Here is a 15,404-nt window from a genome sequence, read left to right on the forward strand (position 1 = left end):
TTTTTTGGTTTTAGAAGTCACTCTGAAATTGAGTGTCTAAACTGACTTACAATTTAGAGGAATTTTTTTCAACTGGTCACATGATCGACTCTCTACATCTACATCTAATTCTCCATCGAATAACATTTATACTTAAATTATAGAAATTTCCAAATTCTTAGTCTTAAGGTTCAACTACTACTTCTGAGGAAAAACTAGGATTGGATGAAAAAAGTGAAAGGACACACTCACCATTACCAAAGTTTGAAGCACCATGGCTAGTGATTTCATTTCAAGAAGAAAGTAATCAACAAAATAAATCATTTTTATAACATTTGTGAACCAAACAGCAAAACATGTAAAAAAATGTATACCTGAATTGAGTAGTATAGTAAGATGTTTTATTGGAAACCATCTCATCAAGGATGGTTAGTTATTTGTTGTTGTGATGAAATATGTCATAAGCATTGATGATTAAGTATATATATGGTAGTTCGAACGTCACTAGAAATCTCTATAAAGAAATAATATGGAGTTAAATTTCTAACAAAACGACCAATAAATTGGGTCTCAAAATACTCTATTGTTTCTGATGGTTTTTTGGTCAACGTCATTTTTCGTACATAACAAACTTTTGAACATCGTTCTTCAACATATAGCCCGTTGTGGCTCTCTTTTTGGTTAGGAAGCCATCAGTTCCCAGGTGAGCCAATATTTTATGGCATTCCCAGATTTGACGATGTACTTTTCTGCAGCGGAACATGGGTGAGTAGGAGGTAACTAATAAGAGGGTTTGAATGAATCAATAAACTCCGCAGTCTTTTCACCGAGGCCCAATAGGATTTTGAATACTGGGACCGAATCTGTGAGTACTCTTGAAGGATTTTAATCATAAGGGTGTAGAACCAGCATACTCATGGATTTCAACTACTCTTAGGAAAATAAGACCGAGAAATTCAGTTTTATTATGTTGGTATACGTTCGCATCTCTTGTGGAGTCACGCATTCTTATTTATCGAATAAATGTGAAATGTGATGAAGAAGAAGAAACCATCTTCTCAATCTCAATAATAATAGTAGTTTCTAAAGATGGAGAATAGGTAGTTTATGGAGATGATGAAGAAGAAGAAGAGATCAACTTCTTAGCAGTAGCAGTATCTGAAGATGATGGAGATGGAAGTGAATAAACCTCTTGCAGTTTTATGAAGCCAAAGAAAAACATGTAATTTTTTATCTGCTAACCTACCTCCTAACCGAGAGATCGAGTGGAAAATGATCATTTTAATAAATATGGTTGATATGAATTATTCATCTCCCTATTTATAACATATACCCAATAATATTTTTTAGAAGTCGCTTAATTTTTTGAGAATTCATTTTTCAAGCTACTTCAGTTTAAAATGAGTTTCCTATTCCCGTCCAGTAGACAAGTTTCTAACTTGAGTATCAAATTAATCATCAAAATTTAAGTGCGATTATAGTCTTCTGTTATGAGGGTGGATGATAGACACATTTTCGTGTCTGATATGATCTCAATTGTATGTATTTTTAATGCTCAATTTTGTATTTATTATGGTTTTTTATGTCTTTGTAGGTGTTTTTGAAGGAATAAGCATTTGCGGTGAAATTGGCTCGAAAAGTGGTATTTGCGCTTGTGAGAGAAAATCACTAAAGGCACCCCAATTTGGATAAGGGGCACACAACTGTTAAGGGGCACTCCACTGTTATTTTCACCCCAGATGTGCTATTTACACCCAGTGACTAAATGGAGTCCAGCGCTGCATAAGGGGACACCCTTTCTTCACCAACTCAAATCGAATTTGGCGGGAAGATTTTATACTCGTCTGTGTCGCGTCTGCATACTGCATGAATTTTCTGGATCGAGTTGATGAGTTGTTGTCAGATTTTTCTCGCTGGAAAGGATTGGTTTGGGCTTGTTTAATCCAAACAAGATTGGTAATTGGATTGGGTTCGAAAAAAGAGAAGACTTCTACAGAATCTCGACGAAACAGGGAAGGATAAGAAACTCAGGTTTATGTTGTTGAGGCCGTGAGACTTTGGAGCCTTGGAGGATTTTTAATCGGATTGGCTTCTTTGCCTGGACCTAAATCAACCTGTTATCGTTAGACAGGATATTCAGTGGGAATGGATGCGAAAAAAGAAGAAGATGATAATCACTGATTCTCGACAGGGCAGTGAGGATATCTCGGGATCTCTTTGGTTATATTTTTGGAGTTTACGTGTACTTGGGAGAAGATATACTCTTTTATACCAAATCTGGAAAGTTTATATACCACAGCAGACGCGTAGGAGAAAAGAAAAGGAAATATTGTCGTGACTTGGAAGAGAAGGAAAAGAAGAGATTTCGCGAGATTTTATAGCCCTGTTACGTATAAAAAGGGTTGTTTGGAGTCACAACGAGGGAATCGGGAGTTAGGGGTCTGGTCAGAGGCCAGAGAATCCAAGAAAGAAGACTTGCAGAGAAGCTCTCTGCTGCTGTTGAAGCAGGAGGAAGAAGACGAAGCTGAAGAACATTGGAAAGACGAGGACAGTCGCAGAGGCAGTCTTTTTCAATCATCATAATAGAAGTATCGTTGTTCAACAATAATAGATAACATATATCATAAGCTTGTCATCTTTTCTCTGTAACAATTCAACCCGTTGTAACAGTTGTTTGTAACACCGTTGCAGCGTTGCAAACTGTCTGCTTTATTAGTTTTCTCTTTTTTTTCACCTATTTGAGCTATGAACAACTATTTTGAGCACGTGAATAATACGAGGAGCCAAACCCCAACACTGGGATGACGGAGGAAGCCATATTTCATGTGTGTGGTAATTATATTTAATTCTTTCATGACTTTTTGTATGGATTATTAATTGTTTTATGGTTTTTATTGAACGGTTGTGATTTCAATTGATGGTTTATACTTAGGTTAAGTCTTTTGATATCCCATACTTTAGATTTACAGTCGTTGCTTTTCAAAAATCTACCTTGGCAAAGAAACAGAGTCCATATTCTATTTGAGCTATAATTATCTAGAATAACTATATGAATCGCATGAATGGTTTATTGGTGGAATCCTGAGTCCCAGTATCTCGTAACATTAAGTGAAACCAAAATTAAGTCTGAAATCAAATCTTTACAAGTCTTTGAACGAACTTCTACTTATCACTTTCAAAACTACATCAATTTTTGTCTATCATTAAACTTGTCCAGTAGACAAGTTTCTAACTTGAATATCAATTTAATCATCAAAATTTAAGTGCGATTATAGTCTTCTGTTATGAGGGTGGAGGAATGAGTTTGTCATATATTCATGTATTGTAGTGAAGGAGAGCCAGTTTTCCAGTTGAATACCAGGTATGTGTTTGCGGAAATGCCTCAACATCTCTTTCTTCTTCTCTTCATTTCCACCAGTTTTCAGCCACTTTCGTTGGATTGCTATGTTAGGGCTTTGTTTTCTATGATATATAATTAGGCGTAATAGCTGACTGTGTTTTCAAAAAGAAATTAAGGAGTTGTTTTTGTTTCTACCTAGAAATATTTCCATGGATAAAATGAGGCAGTGTGTGGTTTGGATGGAAACCTATGTTAGGGATTTGGCTCGACCATAGACAATAAAGATTAGTCCTACATGGTATAGACATAATTCTAGGCGGAGACTAATAAGGTGTAGAATCTTCTACATGATACCGAAGACTTTTAGATTAAAACCCCATACTTGCTGTCAAAGTTGTTGAAAGTGGGGACAATATCAGTACTGTGTAACGTCCGTAGGATCATTTAATTGGTATCAGATCTAGGGCTACTAAAAGATCAAATTGTCATGGATCTCAACCCTAACAGATGTCGTGCAGAAGGTGGAGTAGTGCGGAACACTTTACCTCCGGTGGAATATTGCAAGCCGAAACCGGGGCTCATGGTGGAGTTAGATCGTCTCCCTCTCTAACTCAGGTGGAGCAAGATCGAAGTGGCATCCAAGGACCAAAGAGAGCATATTGAATGTAACCAGGTTTGATGATAGTATACGGATGGTGATCATGTATGGTAAATCGATTTTGCATGTATTACACCTAAGTGGTGTCATTAAATGTGGAGTTGTAATTATGAAGGAGCAATGTGTACCTCAAGATGTTGCATAACGGTGATCGTAGGACGATAGTTTGTGAGATGGCTCTTGATCTTTCCAAGGTTTAGGATTCGGGGGATGGAATGGTGTTTAAGAAGCAGACGGATTATGCTCATATTCTTACAAATACAGACTATCACGGTCATCTACCTAACCAACCTTTGTTCATGGTCATCTACCTAACCAACCTTGGTTATGAAATGTTGTTACTGTTTGGGTAGATCTAGTTGTGAAAATATGTATTACTGGATAATTCATGGGTAGATACAAAGAGTGTGAAATGTACAAGTTACTAAATAGGTAAGAGGCTCCAATGTATATAACAGACCTCACTGTTTAAAAAGTAACTATAGAAACGATGGATCCCACAATTTATTATTTTTTATTTACCTTTTTCTTATATCAAATCTCAATAAAATTTCTTTTTTCAAGGTTAAATGAAATTCCTCACAAAAATCGTGGTTGAGAAGGTCATAATAGCAAAAGCCATTGGAAAATTTATTTTATACATCAGAAGAATCAGTTTTTTTTATTGATATATAGACTGGGGGGAAAAGAATGGCCGAAAGAAAAGAATCAATTAGTTAGTCATCAAAGTTTCATTTGATTCAACAACCAGAACTAAACGAGGATATATAGCTCAGAGACATCGAACAAAAATTCTTTCATTTTCATCAACCTTACGAGGAGCGCATTCAAGGTTTACTCGAACTATGACCCAACATAAAATGAGAGATTTAGTTTCGGCTCATCAGGATAGGGGATGGGAAAATGGAGATCTTCATCATTTGTGCATCACTCGTATAAATGCAATAATTCGTGAGAATATGATATCCAATAGTTATAATCGATTAATACATGATCTGAACAAGAGAAGTTACTTGTTAATCGCAAAATAATTGCACTAATAGCTATATCAAATAGGAATTGTCTTTACATTATTTCCAACGAGATCACTAATAAGAGGATTGTAAGGAATCCACCAGAATGATCTAAACGTAGTTCCCATGAGAGAACTCTCGGAGGGTAAGGTACTACAAATTACTATATATAATAAAGTGCTTAATCTATTCACTCTTCTAGATAATATTTTTCCTTATTCATTAATAAATCGACTAATTAAACTCATGTTTCTATAATGGATTTGATCCCCGATATAATTGGTGTCGAACTCCTACGAAAAGATCGCTTGGATTTTTCCATTGTTTATTCTTTATCCCGAAACTCCTATTTCTGAATTTGAATTCATTATAATCCTACTTAAATGCGATTTGAATTCATTATTCTTTTAATTGATTATTATTAGTATAAGAAGTATGTATAATTTGATAGCCATATTCATATTCGTTATGTAGATGTTTTAAAATATCCGTTATATAATTTGAGAGAAAAATCATTTCTAAATTTTACAAAATTTATACATAAGGTATAGTCGTAAAAATTACTCTTCTCTCCTACTTGCCTTAAAAATTATGCAAACTATAACCAGGTCATCTAATTTGGGACGGAAGGAGTATTGTTTTAGCGAAGTTATTAACGTAAGATTACTTTAATGGAGTTCTACTGACTCAACTATCTTAACCAGAAAATATTGAACTGAGACGAATTTATCAAAGCCCATTGGGCTCCGTTCAATCATTTTGAGCCCTAGTAGTACTCCATTTGAGAAAGCCCCTCTGAAAAAGTATTTAGGGGCACTTTTAAGACAACACCGATTTCTTGTGTGTGGTGTTTGTGACTGGATGCCACACATATCACATATGGTTGAAGTTCGACTGCTACCTTCTCCAGAAGACTCTCATCATGACCACACTGTCTAAGTTTTTCCAGCCATGCGGACATCTCGAAGACTATTGTGCATTGTCAAAAAAAAGTCAGTGACTACTTATTGTGTAACGTTGTACATGAAGTTGAAGGTAATTCAACCACGACGACGACTAAATGGAGTAGATGCTAGAGTAGTGCTTACTATGTCGTCTCAATATTCTGAAATGAAGCAGAAGCAGCAAGTTGCAGGTGAGCTAACTAATCTATAACGCGTTATTTTTGTCTTGGAAGTTGCTGCGAGATGGGGTCTTAGTGATGTTTTAATGTTTGGTGGCACTTCGTTTTCTGTACGTTTGTTGAGATGCAAAAGACTCCCACCCTCATTTTTCCTTGATTACTTACTATATTATATTATCATGTTTGTCCAAATGTTAGTAAGATTAGTTGTTAGTGGTTGTCCCTTGATTTATCCATGTTAATTATTTTTAGTTTGGTGAGATGTACTATTCCTCCTTTGTTTAGTTTGGTTTGATCATATTCATATAACATACATGCAGGATGTTTGTTTTTTTGTGTCTCATCATGAATTAGCAGTTCGTTGTTGTTGAGCTCATGATAAACTTCTTCTTTGGCACGTACATTTTGCCTATTTTTTAAACGGAAAATATGTCATTTGTCCAGATATTTTTAAAATATGATTTTAATGGACGAGTAAAAATTAGTATGGATGAAATGGAAACCAAAAAATAGCAAGGATGAAACTGGATTCATCATGGCTTTAACTTAAAAAATTGCGAGGATGAAACTGGATGTATCCTGATGTAAATTAAAAATAAGAAAAAGTATTTGAAAATGGGTAGAATGAAACTGTTTACATCCTTGGTTATTTTTACATTTTTGTCCATTTAAACAGTATCAAAATCTAAATGCCTTTTCCCCTATGAATTGTTGATTTTGGTCTTTTGAACAAATTTTGTGTTTTTTAAATCCGTTAACCCATATCTTACTAAGTCAATATGCATTGATTATTTGAGCGAAACATATTAGTCTAAGTCATACGTCCTGCTAATCTAACAATTAGGGCAACCTCTTAAATTTTATGGCAGTGCTAATCTAGCATGCTAGTCGCAGAATAAAATAATATCTTAGCCGTCAGATTAAAAAATAAATCTAGATGCGTTGAACCATTTCGTGAAATGGTGATTTTTCTGGCGCTGAACCATTCAGTGTAATTATCTTGCTACTAATTTATATGCGAGCAAATGCTAAGAGAGAGAAGTAGTGTTAACAAATAGACAACATTTTTTTTTGAATTGCAACATTTTTTGGCTAATCAAGCCCATAATACTTAGTCTGATGCATATAGCAAAAACTCTAAAACTCCCCGACTTGCATGTTGGTGGCCACATTGCGTGTTCTTCCTTCTGACTTTTCTAATGATTTGCATTCAACCTAATTGGTCCCGTGATTAGAATGCCATGTAATAGCAAGTGTTATAGTGGAAGAATTTCATCTTCCATCTTCCACGCCACCTCAACATTTGGAATCGTGGATGGAAGTGCAAGTGTAGTGATGGAATAGTAGAAACGCAATTCAGAATAGCGTTTTATGCTATTAAAATTAGCGCCTGTTTTCTCAGCCATTAAATCTTCAACAGCTCGTTTTAGATTTATGGATTAAAAAAAAACGCTATTCTGAATAGCGCTTTACGCTATTTAGATTAGTGTTGGGCGCTATTTTTAGTTGGCGTTTTTTATCTTCTAGCGCGTTATTCTGAATAGCGTTATACACTAATCTGATTAGCGCGCTTCCATGGATTCCACGGACCATCCGACAAAATCATGAAACATGGCTTGAAAAAACTGTGAAAGACCCAGCTTGGAAGCCACTAGACTTGACATTGCACAACTTTTCCACATTTGGATTAGGTTAGATTCCATCATAAGTCTTGCTCTAAATTTACATATCAAAATGCACCAAAAAAGAAAAATGATGTGCACTGTATAGCGAATTTAGATATAATGAGAGATGGATATTTTTAATTGGGGCCTAACCTCCTTATTCCTTTTCTTCTTCTTTTTTTTTTTTCTTTTTATAAGAAAAAAAAGAAAGAGTTTCTTATTCCATTCTTTTGTAAAGCTTTTGGTTGTGTGGTGTCTCTATCTGTGTGTGTTCCATGGATGTCTAACTTAAGGAAAGGGCATCGACAAAATAATGATGCAAGTCTTTGTTTGACCATATCCTTCCAAAATTACTCTTAAATGCTCATTCATTGTATCTAAAGTAAGTTTGTTAGGCACCACCTGCTAGATTTTAGAGAAATATTAGGCACTAAAATTAAGTTTTAGATGAAATAAAAAGTCAATCAACCTTGCTAAGTGAAGCAACACAGTTTTACTCATGGCTTCTGCTTTAGGAGTAAAGCTAGAATTTTGTGGAGAATGCAAATCGGTGAGGAACGATAGACAAGATAATCATTTCAAGTAATCTTTACATTGTAACTAAGTATTTGTTGGAACTTCCACGAAGGTATTCAACATTTGTAATGGATTTCGTCACAGTGAAATTGAATTTGTGCGACACAAAATACAAATAGAGACATTACAAGCATTATTGTGCATGTGTCTTATGAGTTTAAACCACTAGAAATTCTGCATGTGTCTTATGAGTTTAATTTACTTACTCTCTTGTTATTTATTGGTGATGGTTACGTATCATATCCTTTTTTTTTTTTTTTTTTTTTTTTTTTTTGCTAAGAAACAAACTTTTCATTGACAAAGAAGGAAGTTACAAGCATTCACAATCTGTTCCCTCTCAAGATAGTTCAAAAAAGGAGGGCATAAAAACCAAGTTTCTTTAACACATAACTTCCTACCCCGACGTGCAAGCCGGCCTGCAAACTTATTCAAAGTACGCCTAATATATACAAGCTTAAAAACAAAACTACTAGAAAGAAGGCAACAACAGTCTTGTAGAATATCACTGCATCTCCATTCGGCCGAGTGACTGTCTCCATTCACAAAATCTACCACTTACAGGCAATCACTAACAAGAAGAACTTACGTATCATATCCCAAGATCTTAGAATTTACGCGGTTTATTGTGTTAACGAATTGAGGTGCACCTAAATTTTAGATTTAGGGCCTACATATCAAAGTTGCTTAATGATAATATATTACCGTCAAAATAGTTCAAAGCGACCAAAATTTGGCTCTTTATTTTTTTGCCACTAAAATTACTGGTGTCAAGATATTACAATGGTAGTATTATATGATGACCATATCAATAATTTTAGCTGAAAACTTGTCAAAATACCAAAAGTTTTATCGGTCAAAAAAAGTTGTCTTTTAAAAAAGATATTAAAACCAATGCAAAAAAAAGAAGCAAGAGGAGGATTCATGAATGATTTTGTTCACATCCTGCCTCAAAAGATGTATCAATTTTTCTCTAAAATTCGAACGTTAACGATTTTGAAGCCATTATTTTTATGTTATGTTCTTCTTACAAAACTCTAAAGTCCAATAAAAAATGAACACAATCCAATATTTTTAACGCCGACATCTATCATTTTGAATACCAACTGTGGAAATTAAGATTGGTGAGTGATTAGGTTAATTGTGTCTAGTAAAATTAGGCCTTAGTTTATTGCTACAGGGAGGTGTACCGAGTAACCTTGAAAATTTTGAATGGGTGTGGTCGTAACCAGTAAATGAGTAGATACGACCACATTAAAAGGTGTTTTTTCGGAAAATAATTTTAGAATCATTAATGTATAACAAATGGAATACAGAAAAAAAAGAAATAGTTGAATGAGATTTGATCTTCGTCCCTTGACCTCTTCCTTTATTTAATAGAAGCACTGGCCACCTCAATTCCTGATCTTTCTAGTACGAGAGATACTAGAAAGAGTGTTTGGATACCAGAATTAGAAGGCAATTCCAACAATAAAACTTAAAAACAATTTGTTTCACAAAAAGGTTAACTTTTTTGGTTTTAGAAGTTATCCTTAAATTGCGTGTCTAAACTGACTTATAGGTCAAGGGCATTCTTTTCAACTAGTCACAAGATCGACTCTTTATGTCTACCTAATTCTCCATCAAATCACATTTATATTAAATTAGAGAAATTCCCAACATATATCCAACTGTGGCTCTCTTTTTGGTCAGGGAGTCACCAGTTCCCAAACGATGCCAATTTTTTCTAATATTCTAAGATTTGACAATGTACCTTTCTGCTGATGGGCATGAGTGAGTTGGAGGTAACCTCTAATAAAAGGGTTTGATTAAATCAATAAAATCCTTGATCTGTTAACCATGGCCCGATGAGATTTTGAATACTTGGACTGAACAAGTGAGTACTCTTAAAGGCTTGTCATCATAAAGATTTTGAACCGACATACTCGTCGATTTCAATTACTCTTAAGAAAATAAGACTGAGAAATACAGTTTTTGTTCAATTGGTATACGAGTCACGTACACACATTTATGAAAGAAAGATGATGATGAATAAGAAATCACCTTCTCAATCTCAACAATAGTAGTAGTTTCTGAAGAAGAAGTAGTTTATGAATATGAAGAAGAAGAAACCTACTTAGTAGTATTTGAAGAAGAAGTCAACTTCTTAGCAGTAGCAGTATGTGAAGATGAAGATGAAGCAATAAACCTCTTGCAATTATATATATAAATAAGCCAAAGAAGAAACATGTAATTTCTATCTACTAACCTACCTCCTAACTGAGAGATCAAGTGGAAAAGGGCCATTGCAGTAAGTCTAGTTGAGATGAATTATTCATCTCCCTACTTCATACGCTTAAGAAGAAGATTATCTTATAAACAAAAACAAAAAAATAAAATCCAACAAGAAAAGATTCAAAAATACTGGTAAGAAGAAGAAGATGTAAAAAGGATAGAGTAACATATTTCTTTTCGTTTTGTACCAATAAGAGATAGATATTGTATATATCAGTAATTCACATTTTTATGTTGATCCTGTTTTTAACATACACGAAACATATATTTATAATGAGGTTACTTTTAGTTAGTTCACATTGTAAATATATTTAGATAATATGAAAACCTTACCGAATTTTGTGGTAGTCTTTTTATGTTTTTATTTTGTACCACTAATACACTTATAAGTATGACTCTGCTTGTATTATCCCTCAAAAATCTATCAATCTTTTTATGTTTTTATTTTATACCCCAATTTGAAGAAAAAAACCCGAAGATGTGAATATGTCTTCTCACTTGTTGTCGTTGCAGAACAAGGAGTATCAGAACATGAAAATAAATTGATGAAAAAATGACTAACTAACAAAACAAAGAAAACTTCAATCAAAGCAATCACCAAACCATCATAACCAACAGTAGTACAATCGAGCACCAACGTAATGCAAACTCAACAAACAAGAAAACCGAAATTCAATTGAGATGGATAGAGATTACTAGCATTGTTTTGATATTCAAATTATTAAGTTGAAAAAACCAACCGAAATTCAAATCGGACATAAAGAAACTTATATTTGAAGATTCAAACACATAAAAAATAAACTCAAATGTTTAGAATCTCGATTAAAACTAGAAAAATATGCATCAATAAACATACTGCTTGTTTCTCATATTACTAAGAACTATCAAGATAAGGATACAACTAGTTGTTTAAAAAATTAGATGAAAAGATGATAAGCATATGAATTACACAATATGGAAAAACCGCCTTCCCTTTTAGTTACCACGAAATTGCTTTTTAAAACTTGATATGATTCTTATTTTAATATATGAAACCCTATAATATATTTTCTCAAGTTTATGAATATTCTATAAATCATAATAATGATTAGAAAACCCAATATTTTTTTGTATATCATCATAATGATTATTATATATACGAAGTTAATTACTTTCCAATTTATTTTTCTTCTGAATTTAAAAAATGTTAATGATTAAAAAAATCCAAACTTTTGTAAGATTAAATGGTTTTTATTTTTTGGACTTTATCACACACATTCAAACTATTACTTTCCGTTAGGGATAACAATGTATTCAAAATATTTTTCTTATGTTATTGTGTTTATTGAGTTCTAGATTTTTTACCTGAGTTTTTAAAAAGATTTCCTACCATAATAACAATGTTTAAATATCTCACATATTTAGAGATTAACTATTTTCTCTAATTCAATATTTGACGATTTTCACATCTAGTTCGAAATAGTGTTGTACAATCTAAAATTTGAAGAAAGAAGATGGAGTGAAAAATGAATAAAACAAGATAGAAGGATATGTATGGATTTTGAAACTTAATAGAAGAACGAGGTAGGTTCACAAATAAAATGTGAATCAATTTATGTTTTTCTTTCATGTATATCGTGTCATGTCATGTCTACTGACTCAATATATGTAGCGGATAAAAGAAATTGTCAAATACATTCTAGTGCGACCATTTTTTTTTTTTAAAGTTCATACTTTGACATGAGCAAAATTCGATGGGGATGTCGGATAAATGCGGAAAATGAATTTTAGATTAAAAAACGGGCGGAGCCTATATTGCAATCAAAAAGTAACGAAAAATAAATCAACTTAAAGGAAAAGATTTACATGCCGCAAATGTGGAACAATAGACAAGATAATTGTTTCGAATAATTGTTACATTGTAACTAAGTATCTGTTGGAACTTCAACAGTTGTAATGAATTTCATAAAAGTGAAATTGAGTTGGTGCAACACAAAATACAAATAAACAATACATATACATAATAGATATATACGATATATATAGTGCCCCAGGACCAGACGGCTACACTAGCAGATTCTTCAAAGTTTTTTGGGAAACAACCGGGACACAACTAATTGATATGGTACGCAGCTTTTTTAACTCCCTTAACATACACCTACTCATGAATCACACTAACCTCACCCTTATCCCTGAAGTAGATCACCCTTCTAAACCCTCTCAATACATACCAATAGGACTATGCAATGTCACTTACAAAATTATCTCCAAAATCTTAGTCAACCGCTTAATACCTCTTCTCCCCTTCCTCATAAGCCCCTACCAAAGTGCCTTTGTGCCCCAAAGATCCATTCATGATAAAAAAAGTAATCGCCGGTGAGATTTTCCATTATATAAAATCCTCTAGCCGGACCAAGGACCCAAAATTGGATATCAAGCTAGACATACAAAAAGCCTATGACTCCTTAGATTGGGGATTCATCAAACGAGCTTTTACCAAAATGGGTTTCCCACAACTTTTTGTGGACTGCATCATGCTATGCATCACCACAGTAACATACTCAGTCAACATCAACCGCACTCCGCACGGGTATATCACCCCCACTAGAGGAATTAAGCAAGGTGATCCCCTCTCTTCTTATATCTTTATTATCTGTGCGGAAATCCTCTCAACAAATTTGGGAAACCTGGAAGCGCAAAAAAAAGTAGAGGGACCGTGCATCTCTCAAAAATCCCCCCCAATACTGCATCTCATGTATGCAGATGATCTCCTAATAACATATAAAGCAACAACAAAGGGCACAAACCAACTCAAGCACTTATTGCAAGCTTATAGTACCTCAGTGGGTCAACATATCAATACCTCAAAATCGACAATAATCCATCACTCAAATCTCAACAACATCAAGTAATCGAACTTCAACAAACCTTCGGCATGTCAACAACATCAAACCCACCCACATACCTAGGAGTACAATTTAAACAAGGAAGAACATCTCAGCATATTTTTGCGCCCCTTCTTCAGCGACTAGCTCGAAAAGCAAAAGGTTGGATGACGAAATGCCAAAATCAGGCAGGAAGATCAGTTCTCATTAAAACTTCTCTCACACATGCAACCAATCATCTTATGAAAACGCAAATACTTCCATCTCATATCCACCAAAAAATGGACCGCATAACTAGAGACTTATTTTGGGGACACGACTCAACCATAAGGAAACTTCATCTGATAAGATTTGATAAACTCATCAATCCTAAATAAAAAGGAGAATTGGGAATTCGAAGAAGCAAAGAGCATAACAAGGCCATACTTATGAAGAGAATCTGGAACATACATGAGAAATCAAACTCTATAGTGGCTTCGTTGTACAACGAGAAATACATTAAAAACCAACAAATCCTCCAAAACATCCCTCCTCCTCCCTCATCCACAAGCCCCCTATGGAGGAATCTAGATTCCTTCATCCCAACCATGAAAAAACATCTATTTCACCAGATAGGAAATGGATCCACCACCCCAATCCAAGCAAATTGTATCCCTCAGTTCGAAAATAACATAGACCCAACACTTTTCTACTACATAAAATCAGTAGTTGATATCATTGACCCATTAACCCGGTCTTGGAACCACGAAAAGCGGAGCATCCTCATGAGAACCTTCACCTTCCACATGAGAACCAGCCAGATAGAATAATCTATCCCTTCACAAAATCAGGAAAATACACGACAACTTCAGGATACAAATGCCTAACAGACATTTCAAATCAATTGCAGCACAATCCACCACCCCCTCCAACCAACTTCCTATGGACGCTCCCCTGTCCACCAAAAGTACAGCTTTTCTTGTGGAAAGTACTTAACGAAGGCTTGCCAACCCTCCAACTACTCAATCACATCCGCCTCGCCCTCCAATATTTACCCCCAATGCAATTCTGACCCTGAATCTGCAAAGCATATCCTGCTACATTTTCCGATTGCTATGGATTCGTGGAACCTACTACTTCCCCGGATATCTAGTCCACAGAGCACCCACCAAGGAATACCCACTTCAATAAACCCACAGACATTTATATCCCTACTTCTTCAGGCTAAAATCGGTAACCAAACCACCACCACATTTTGCTTTCTCTTCTGGTCACTTTGGCTAGCTAGAAATGACGTTGTATACAACCAAAAGCAAACAAACCCAACAAAAATAATCCAAATGGCTACCCGCCTAAAACAGGAATACACCTGGGATCAACAGAACCTCCAACTGGTACTACCAGAAATGCAATCTTCTACAAACATTCTGCATCAGATTCCCAAGTCAATCAAAATTTTAGTAGGATGGAGTAAACCCCACCGGGACTGGAAAATAAACACAGATGGAGCATCTAGAGGACATCCAGGACTGGAATGAGAGGGAATTGTTTTCCGAAACGAAATGCTATCGCAATCTTAGCAATTGCAAAACCATTAGGGATAACAACATCGCTCACTGCCGAAACTTGGGCCATACTCATAGCGTCAAGAACAGCTACAGACCGAGAATGGCCAAAGGTGCAATTCAAAACGGACTCGAAAAATATTCTTAGGTTTTTAACCTCGACACCCGAACCACCTTGGTATTTAAAAAATATGATGGCAGAAATTAAGCTTAGATTGTCCCAAATTCCGCATTGCACCGTAAACCATATTTACAGAGAAGAAAATCAGGCGTCAGACGGGTTAGCAAACAAAGCGGCAGATGACAACACAACGGGAAATCTATCCACAACAATCTGGGACCACAAGACTCCATCGTGTATTGGTCATATTG

The sequence above is a fragment of the Papaver somniferum genome, chromosome 3 (assembly GCF_003573695.1).
Source record: "Papaver somniferum cultivar HN1 chromosome 3, ASM357369v1, whole genome shotgun sequence".
NCBI lineage: Eukaryota > Viridiplantae > Streptophyta > Magnoliopsida > Ranunculales > Papaveraceae > Papaver > Papaver somniferum.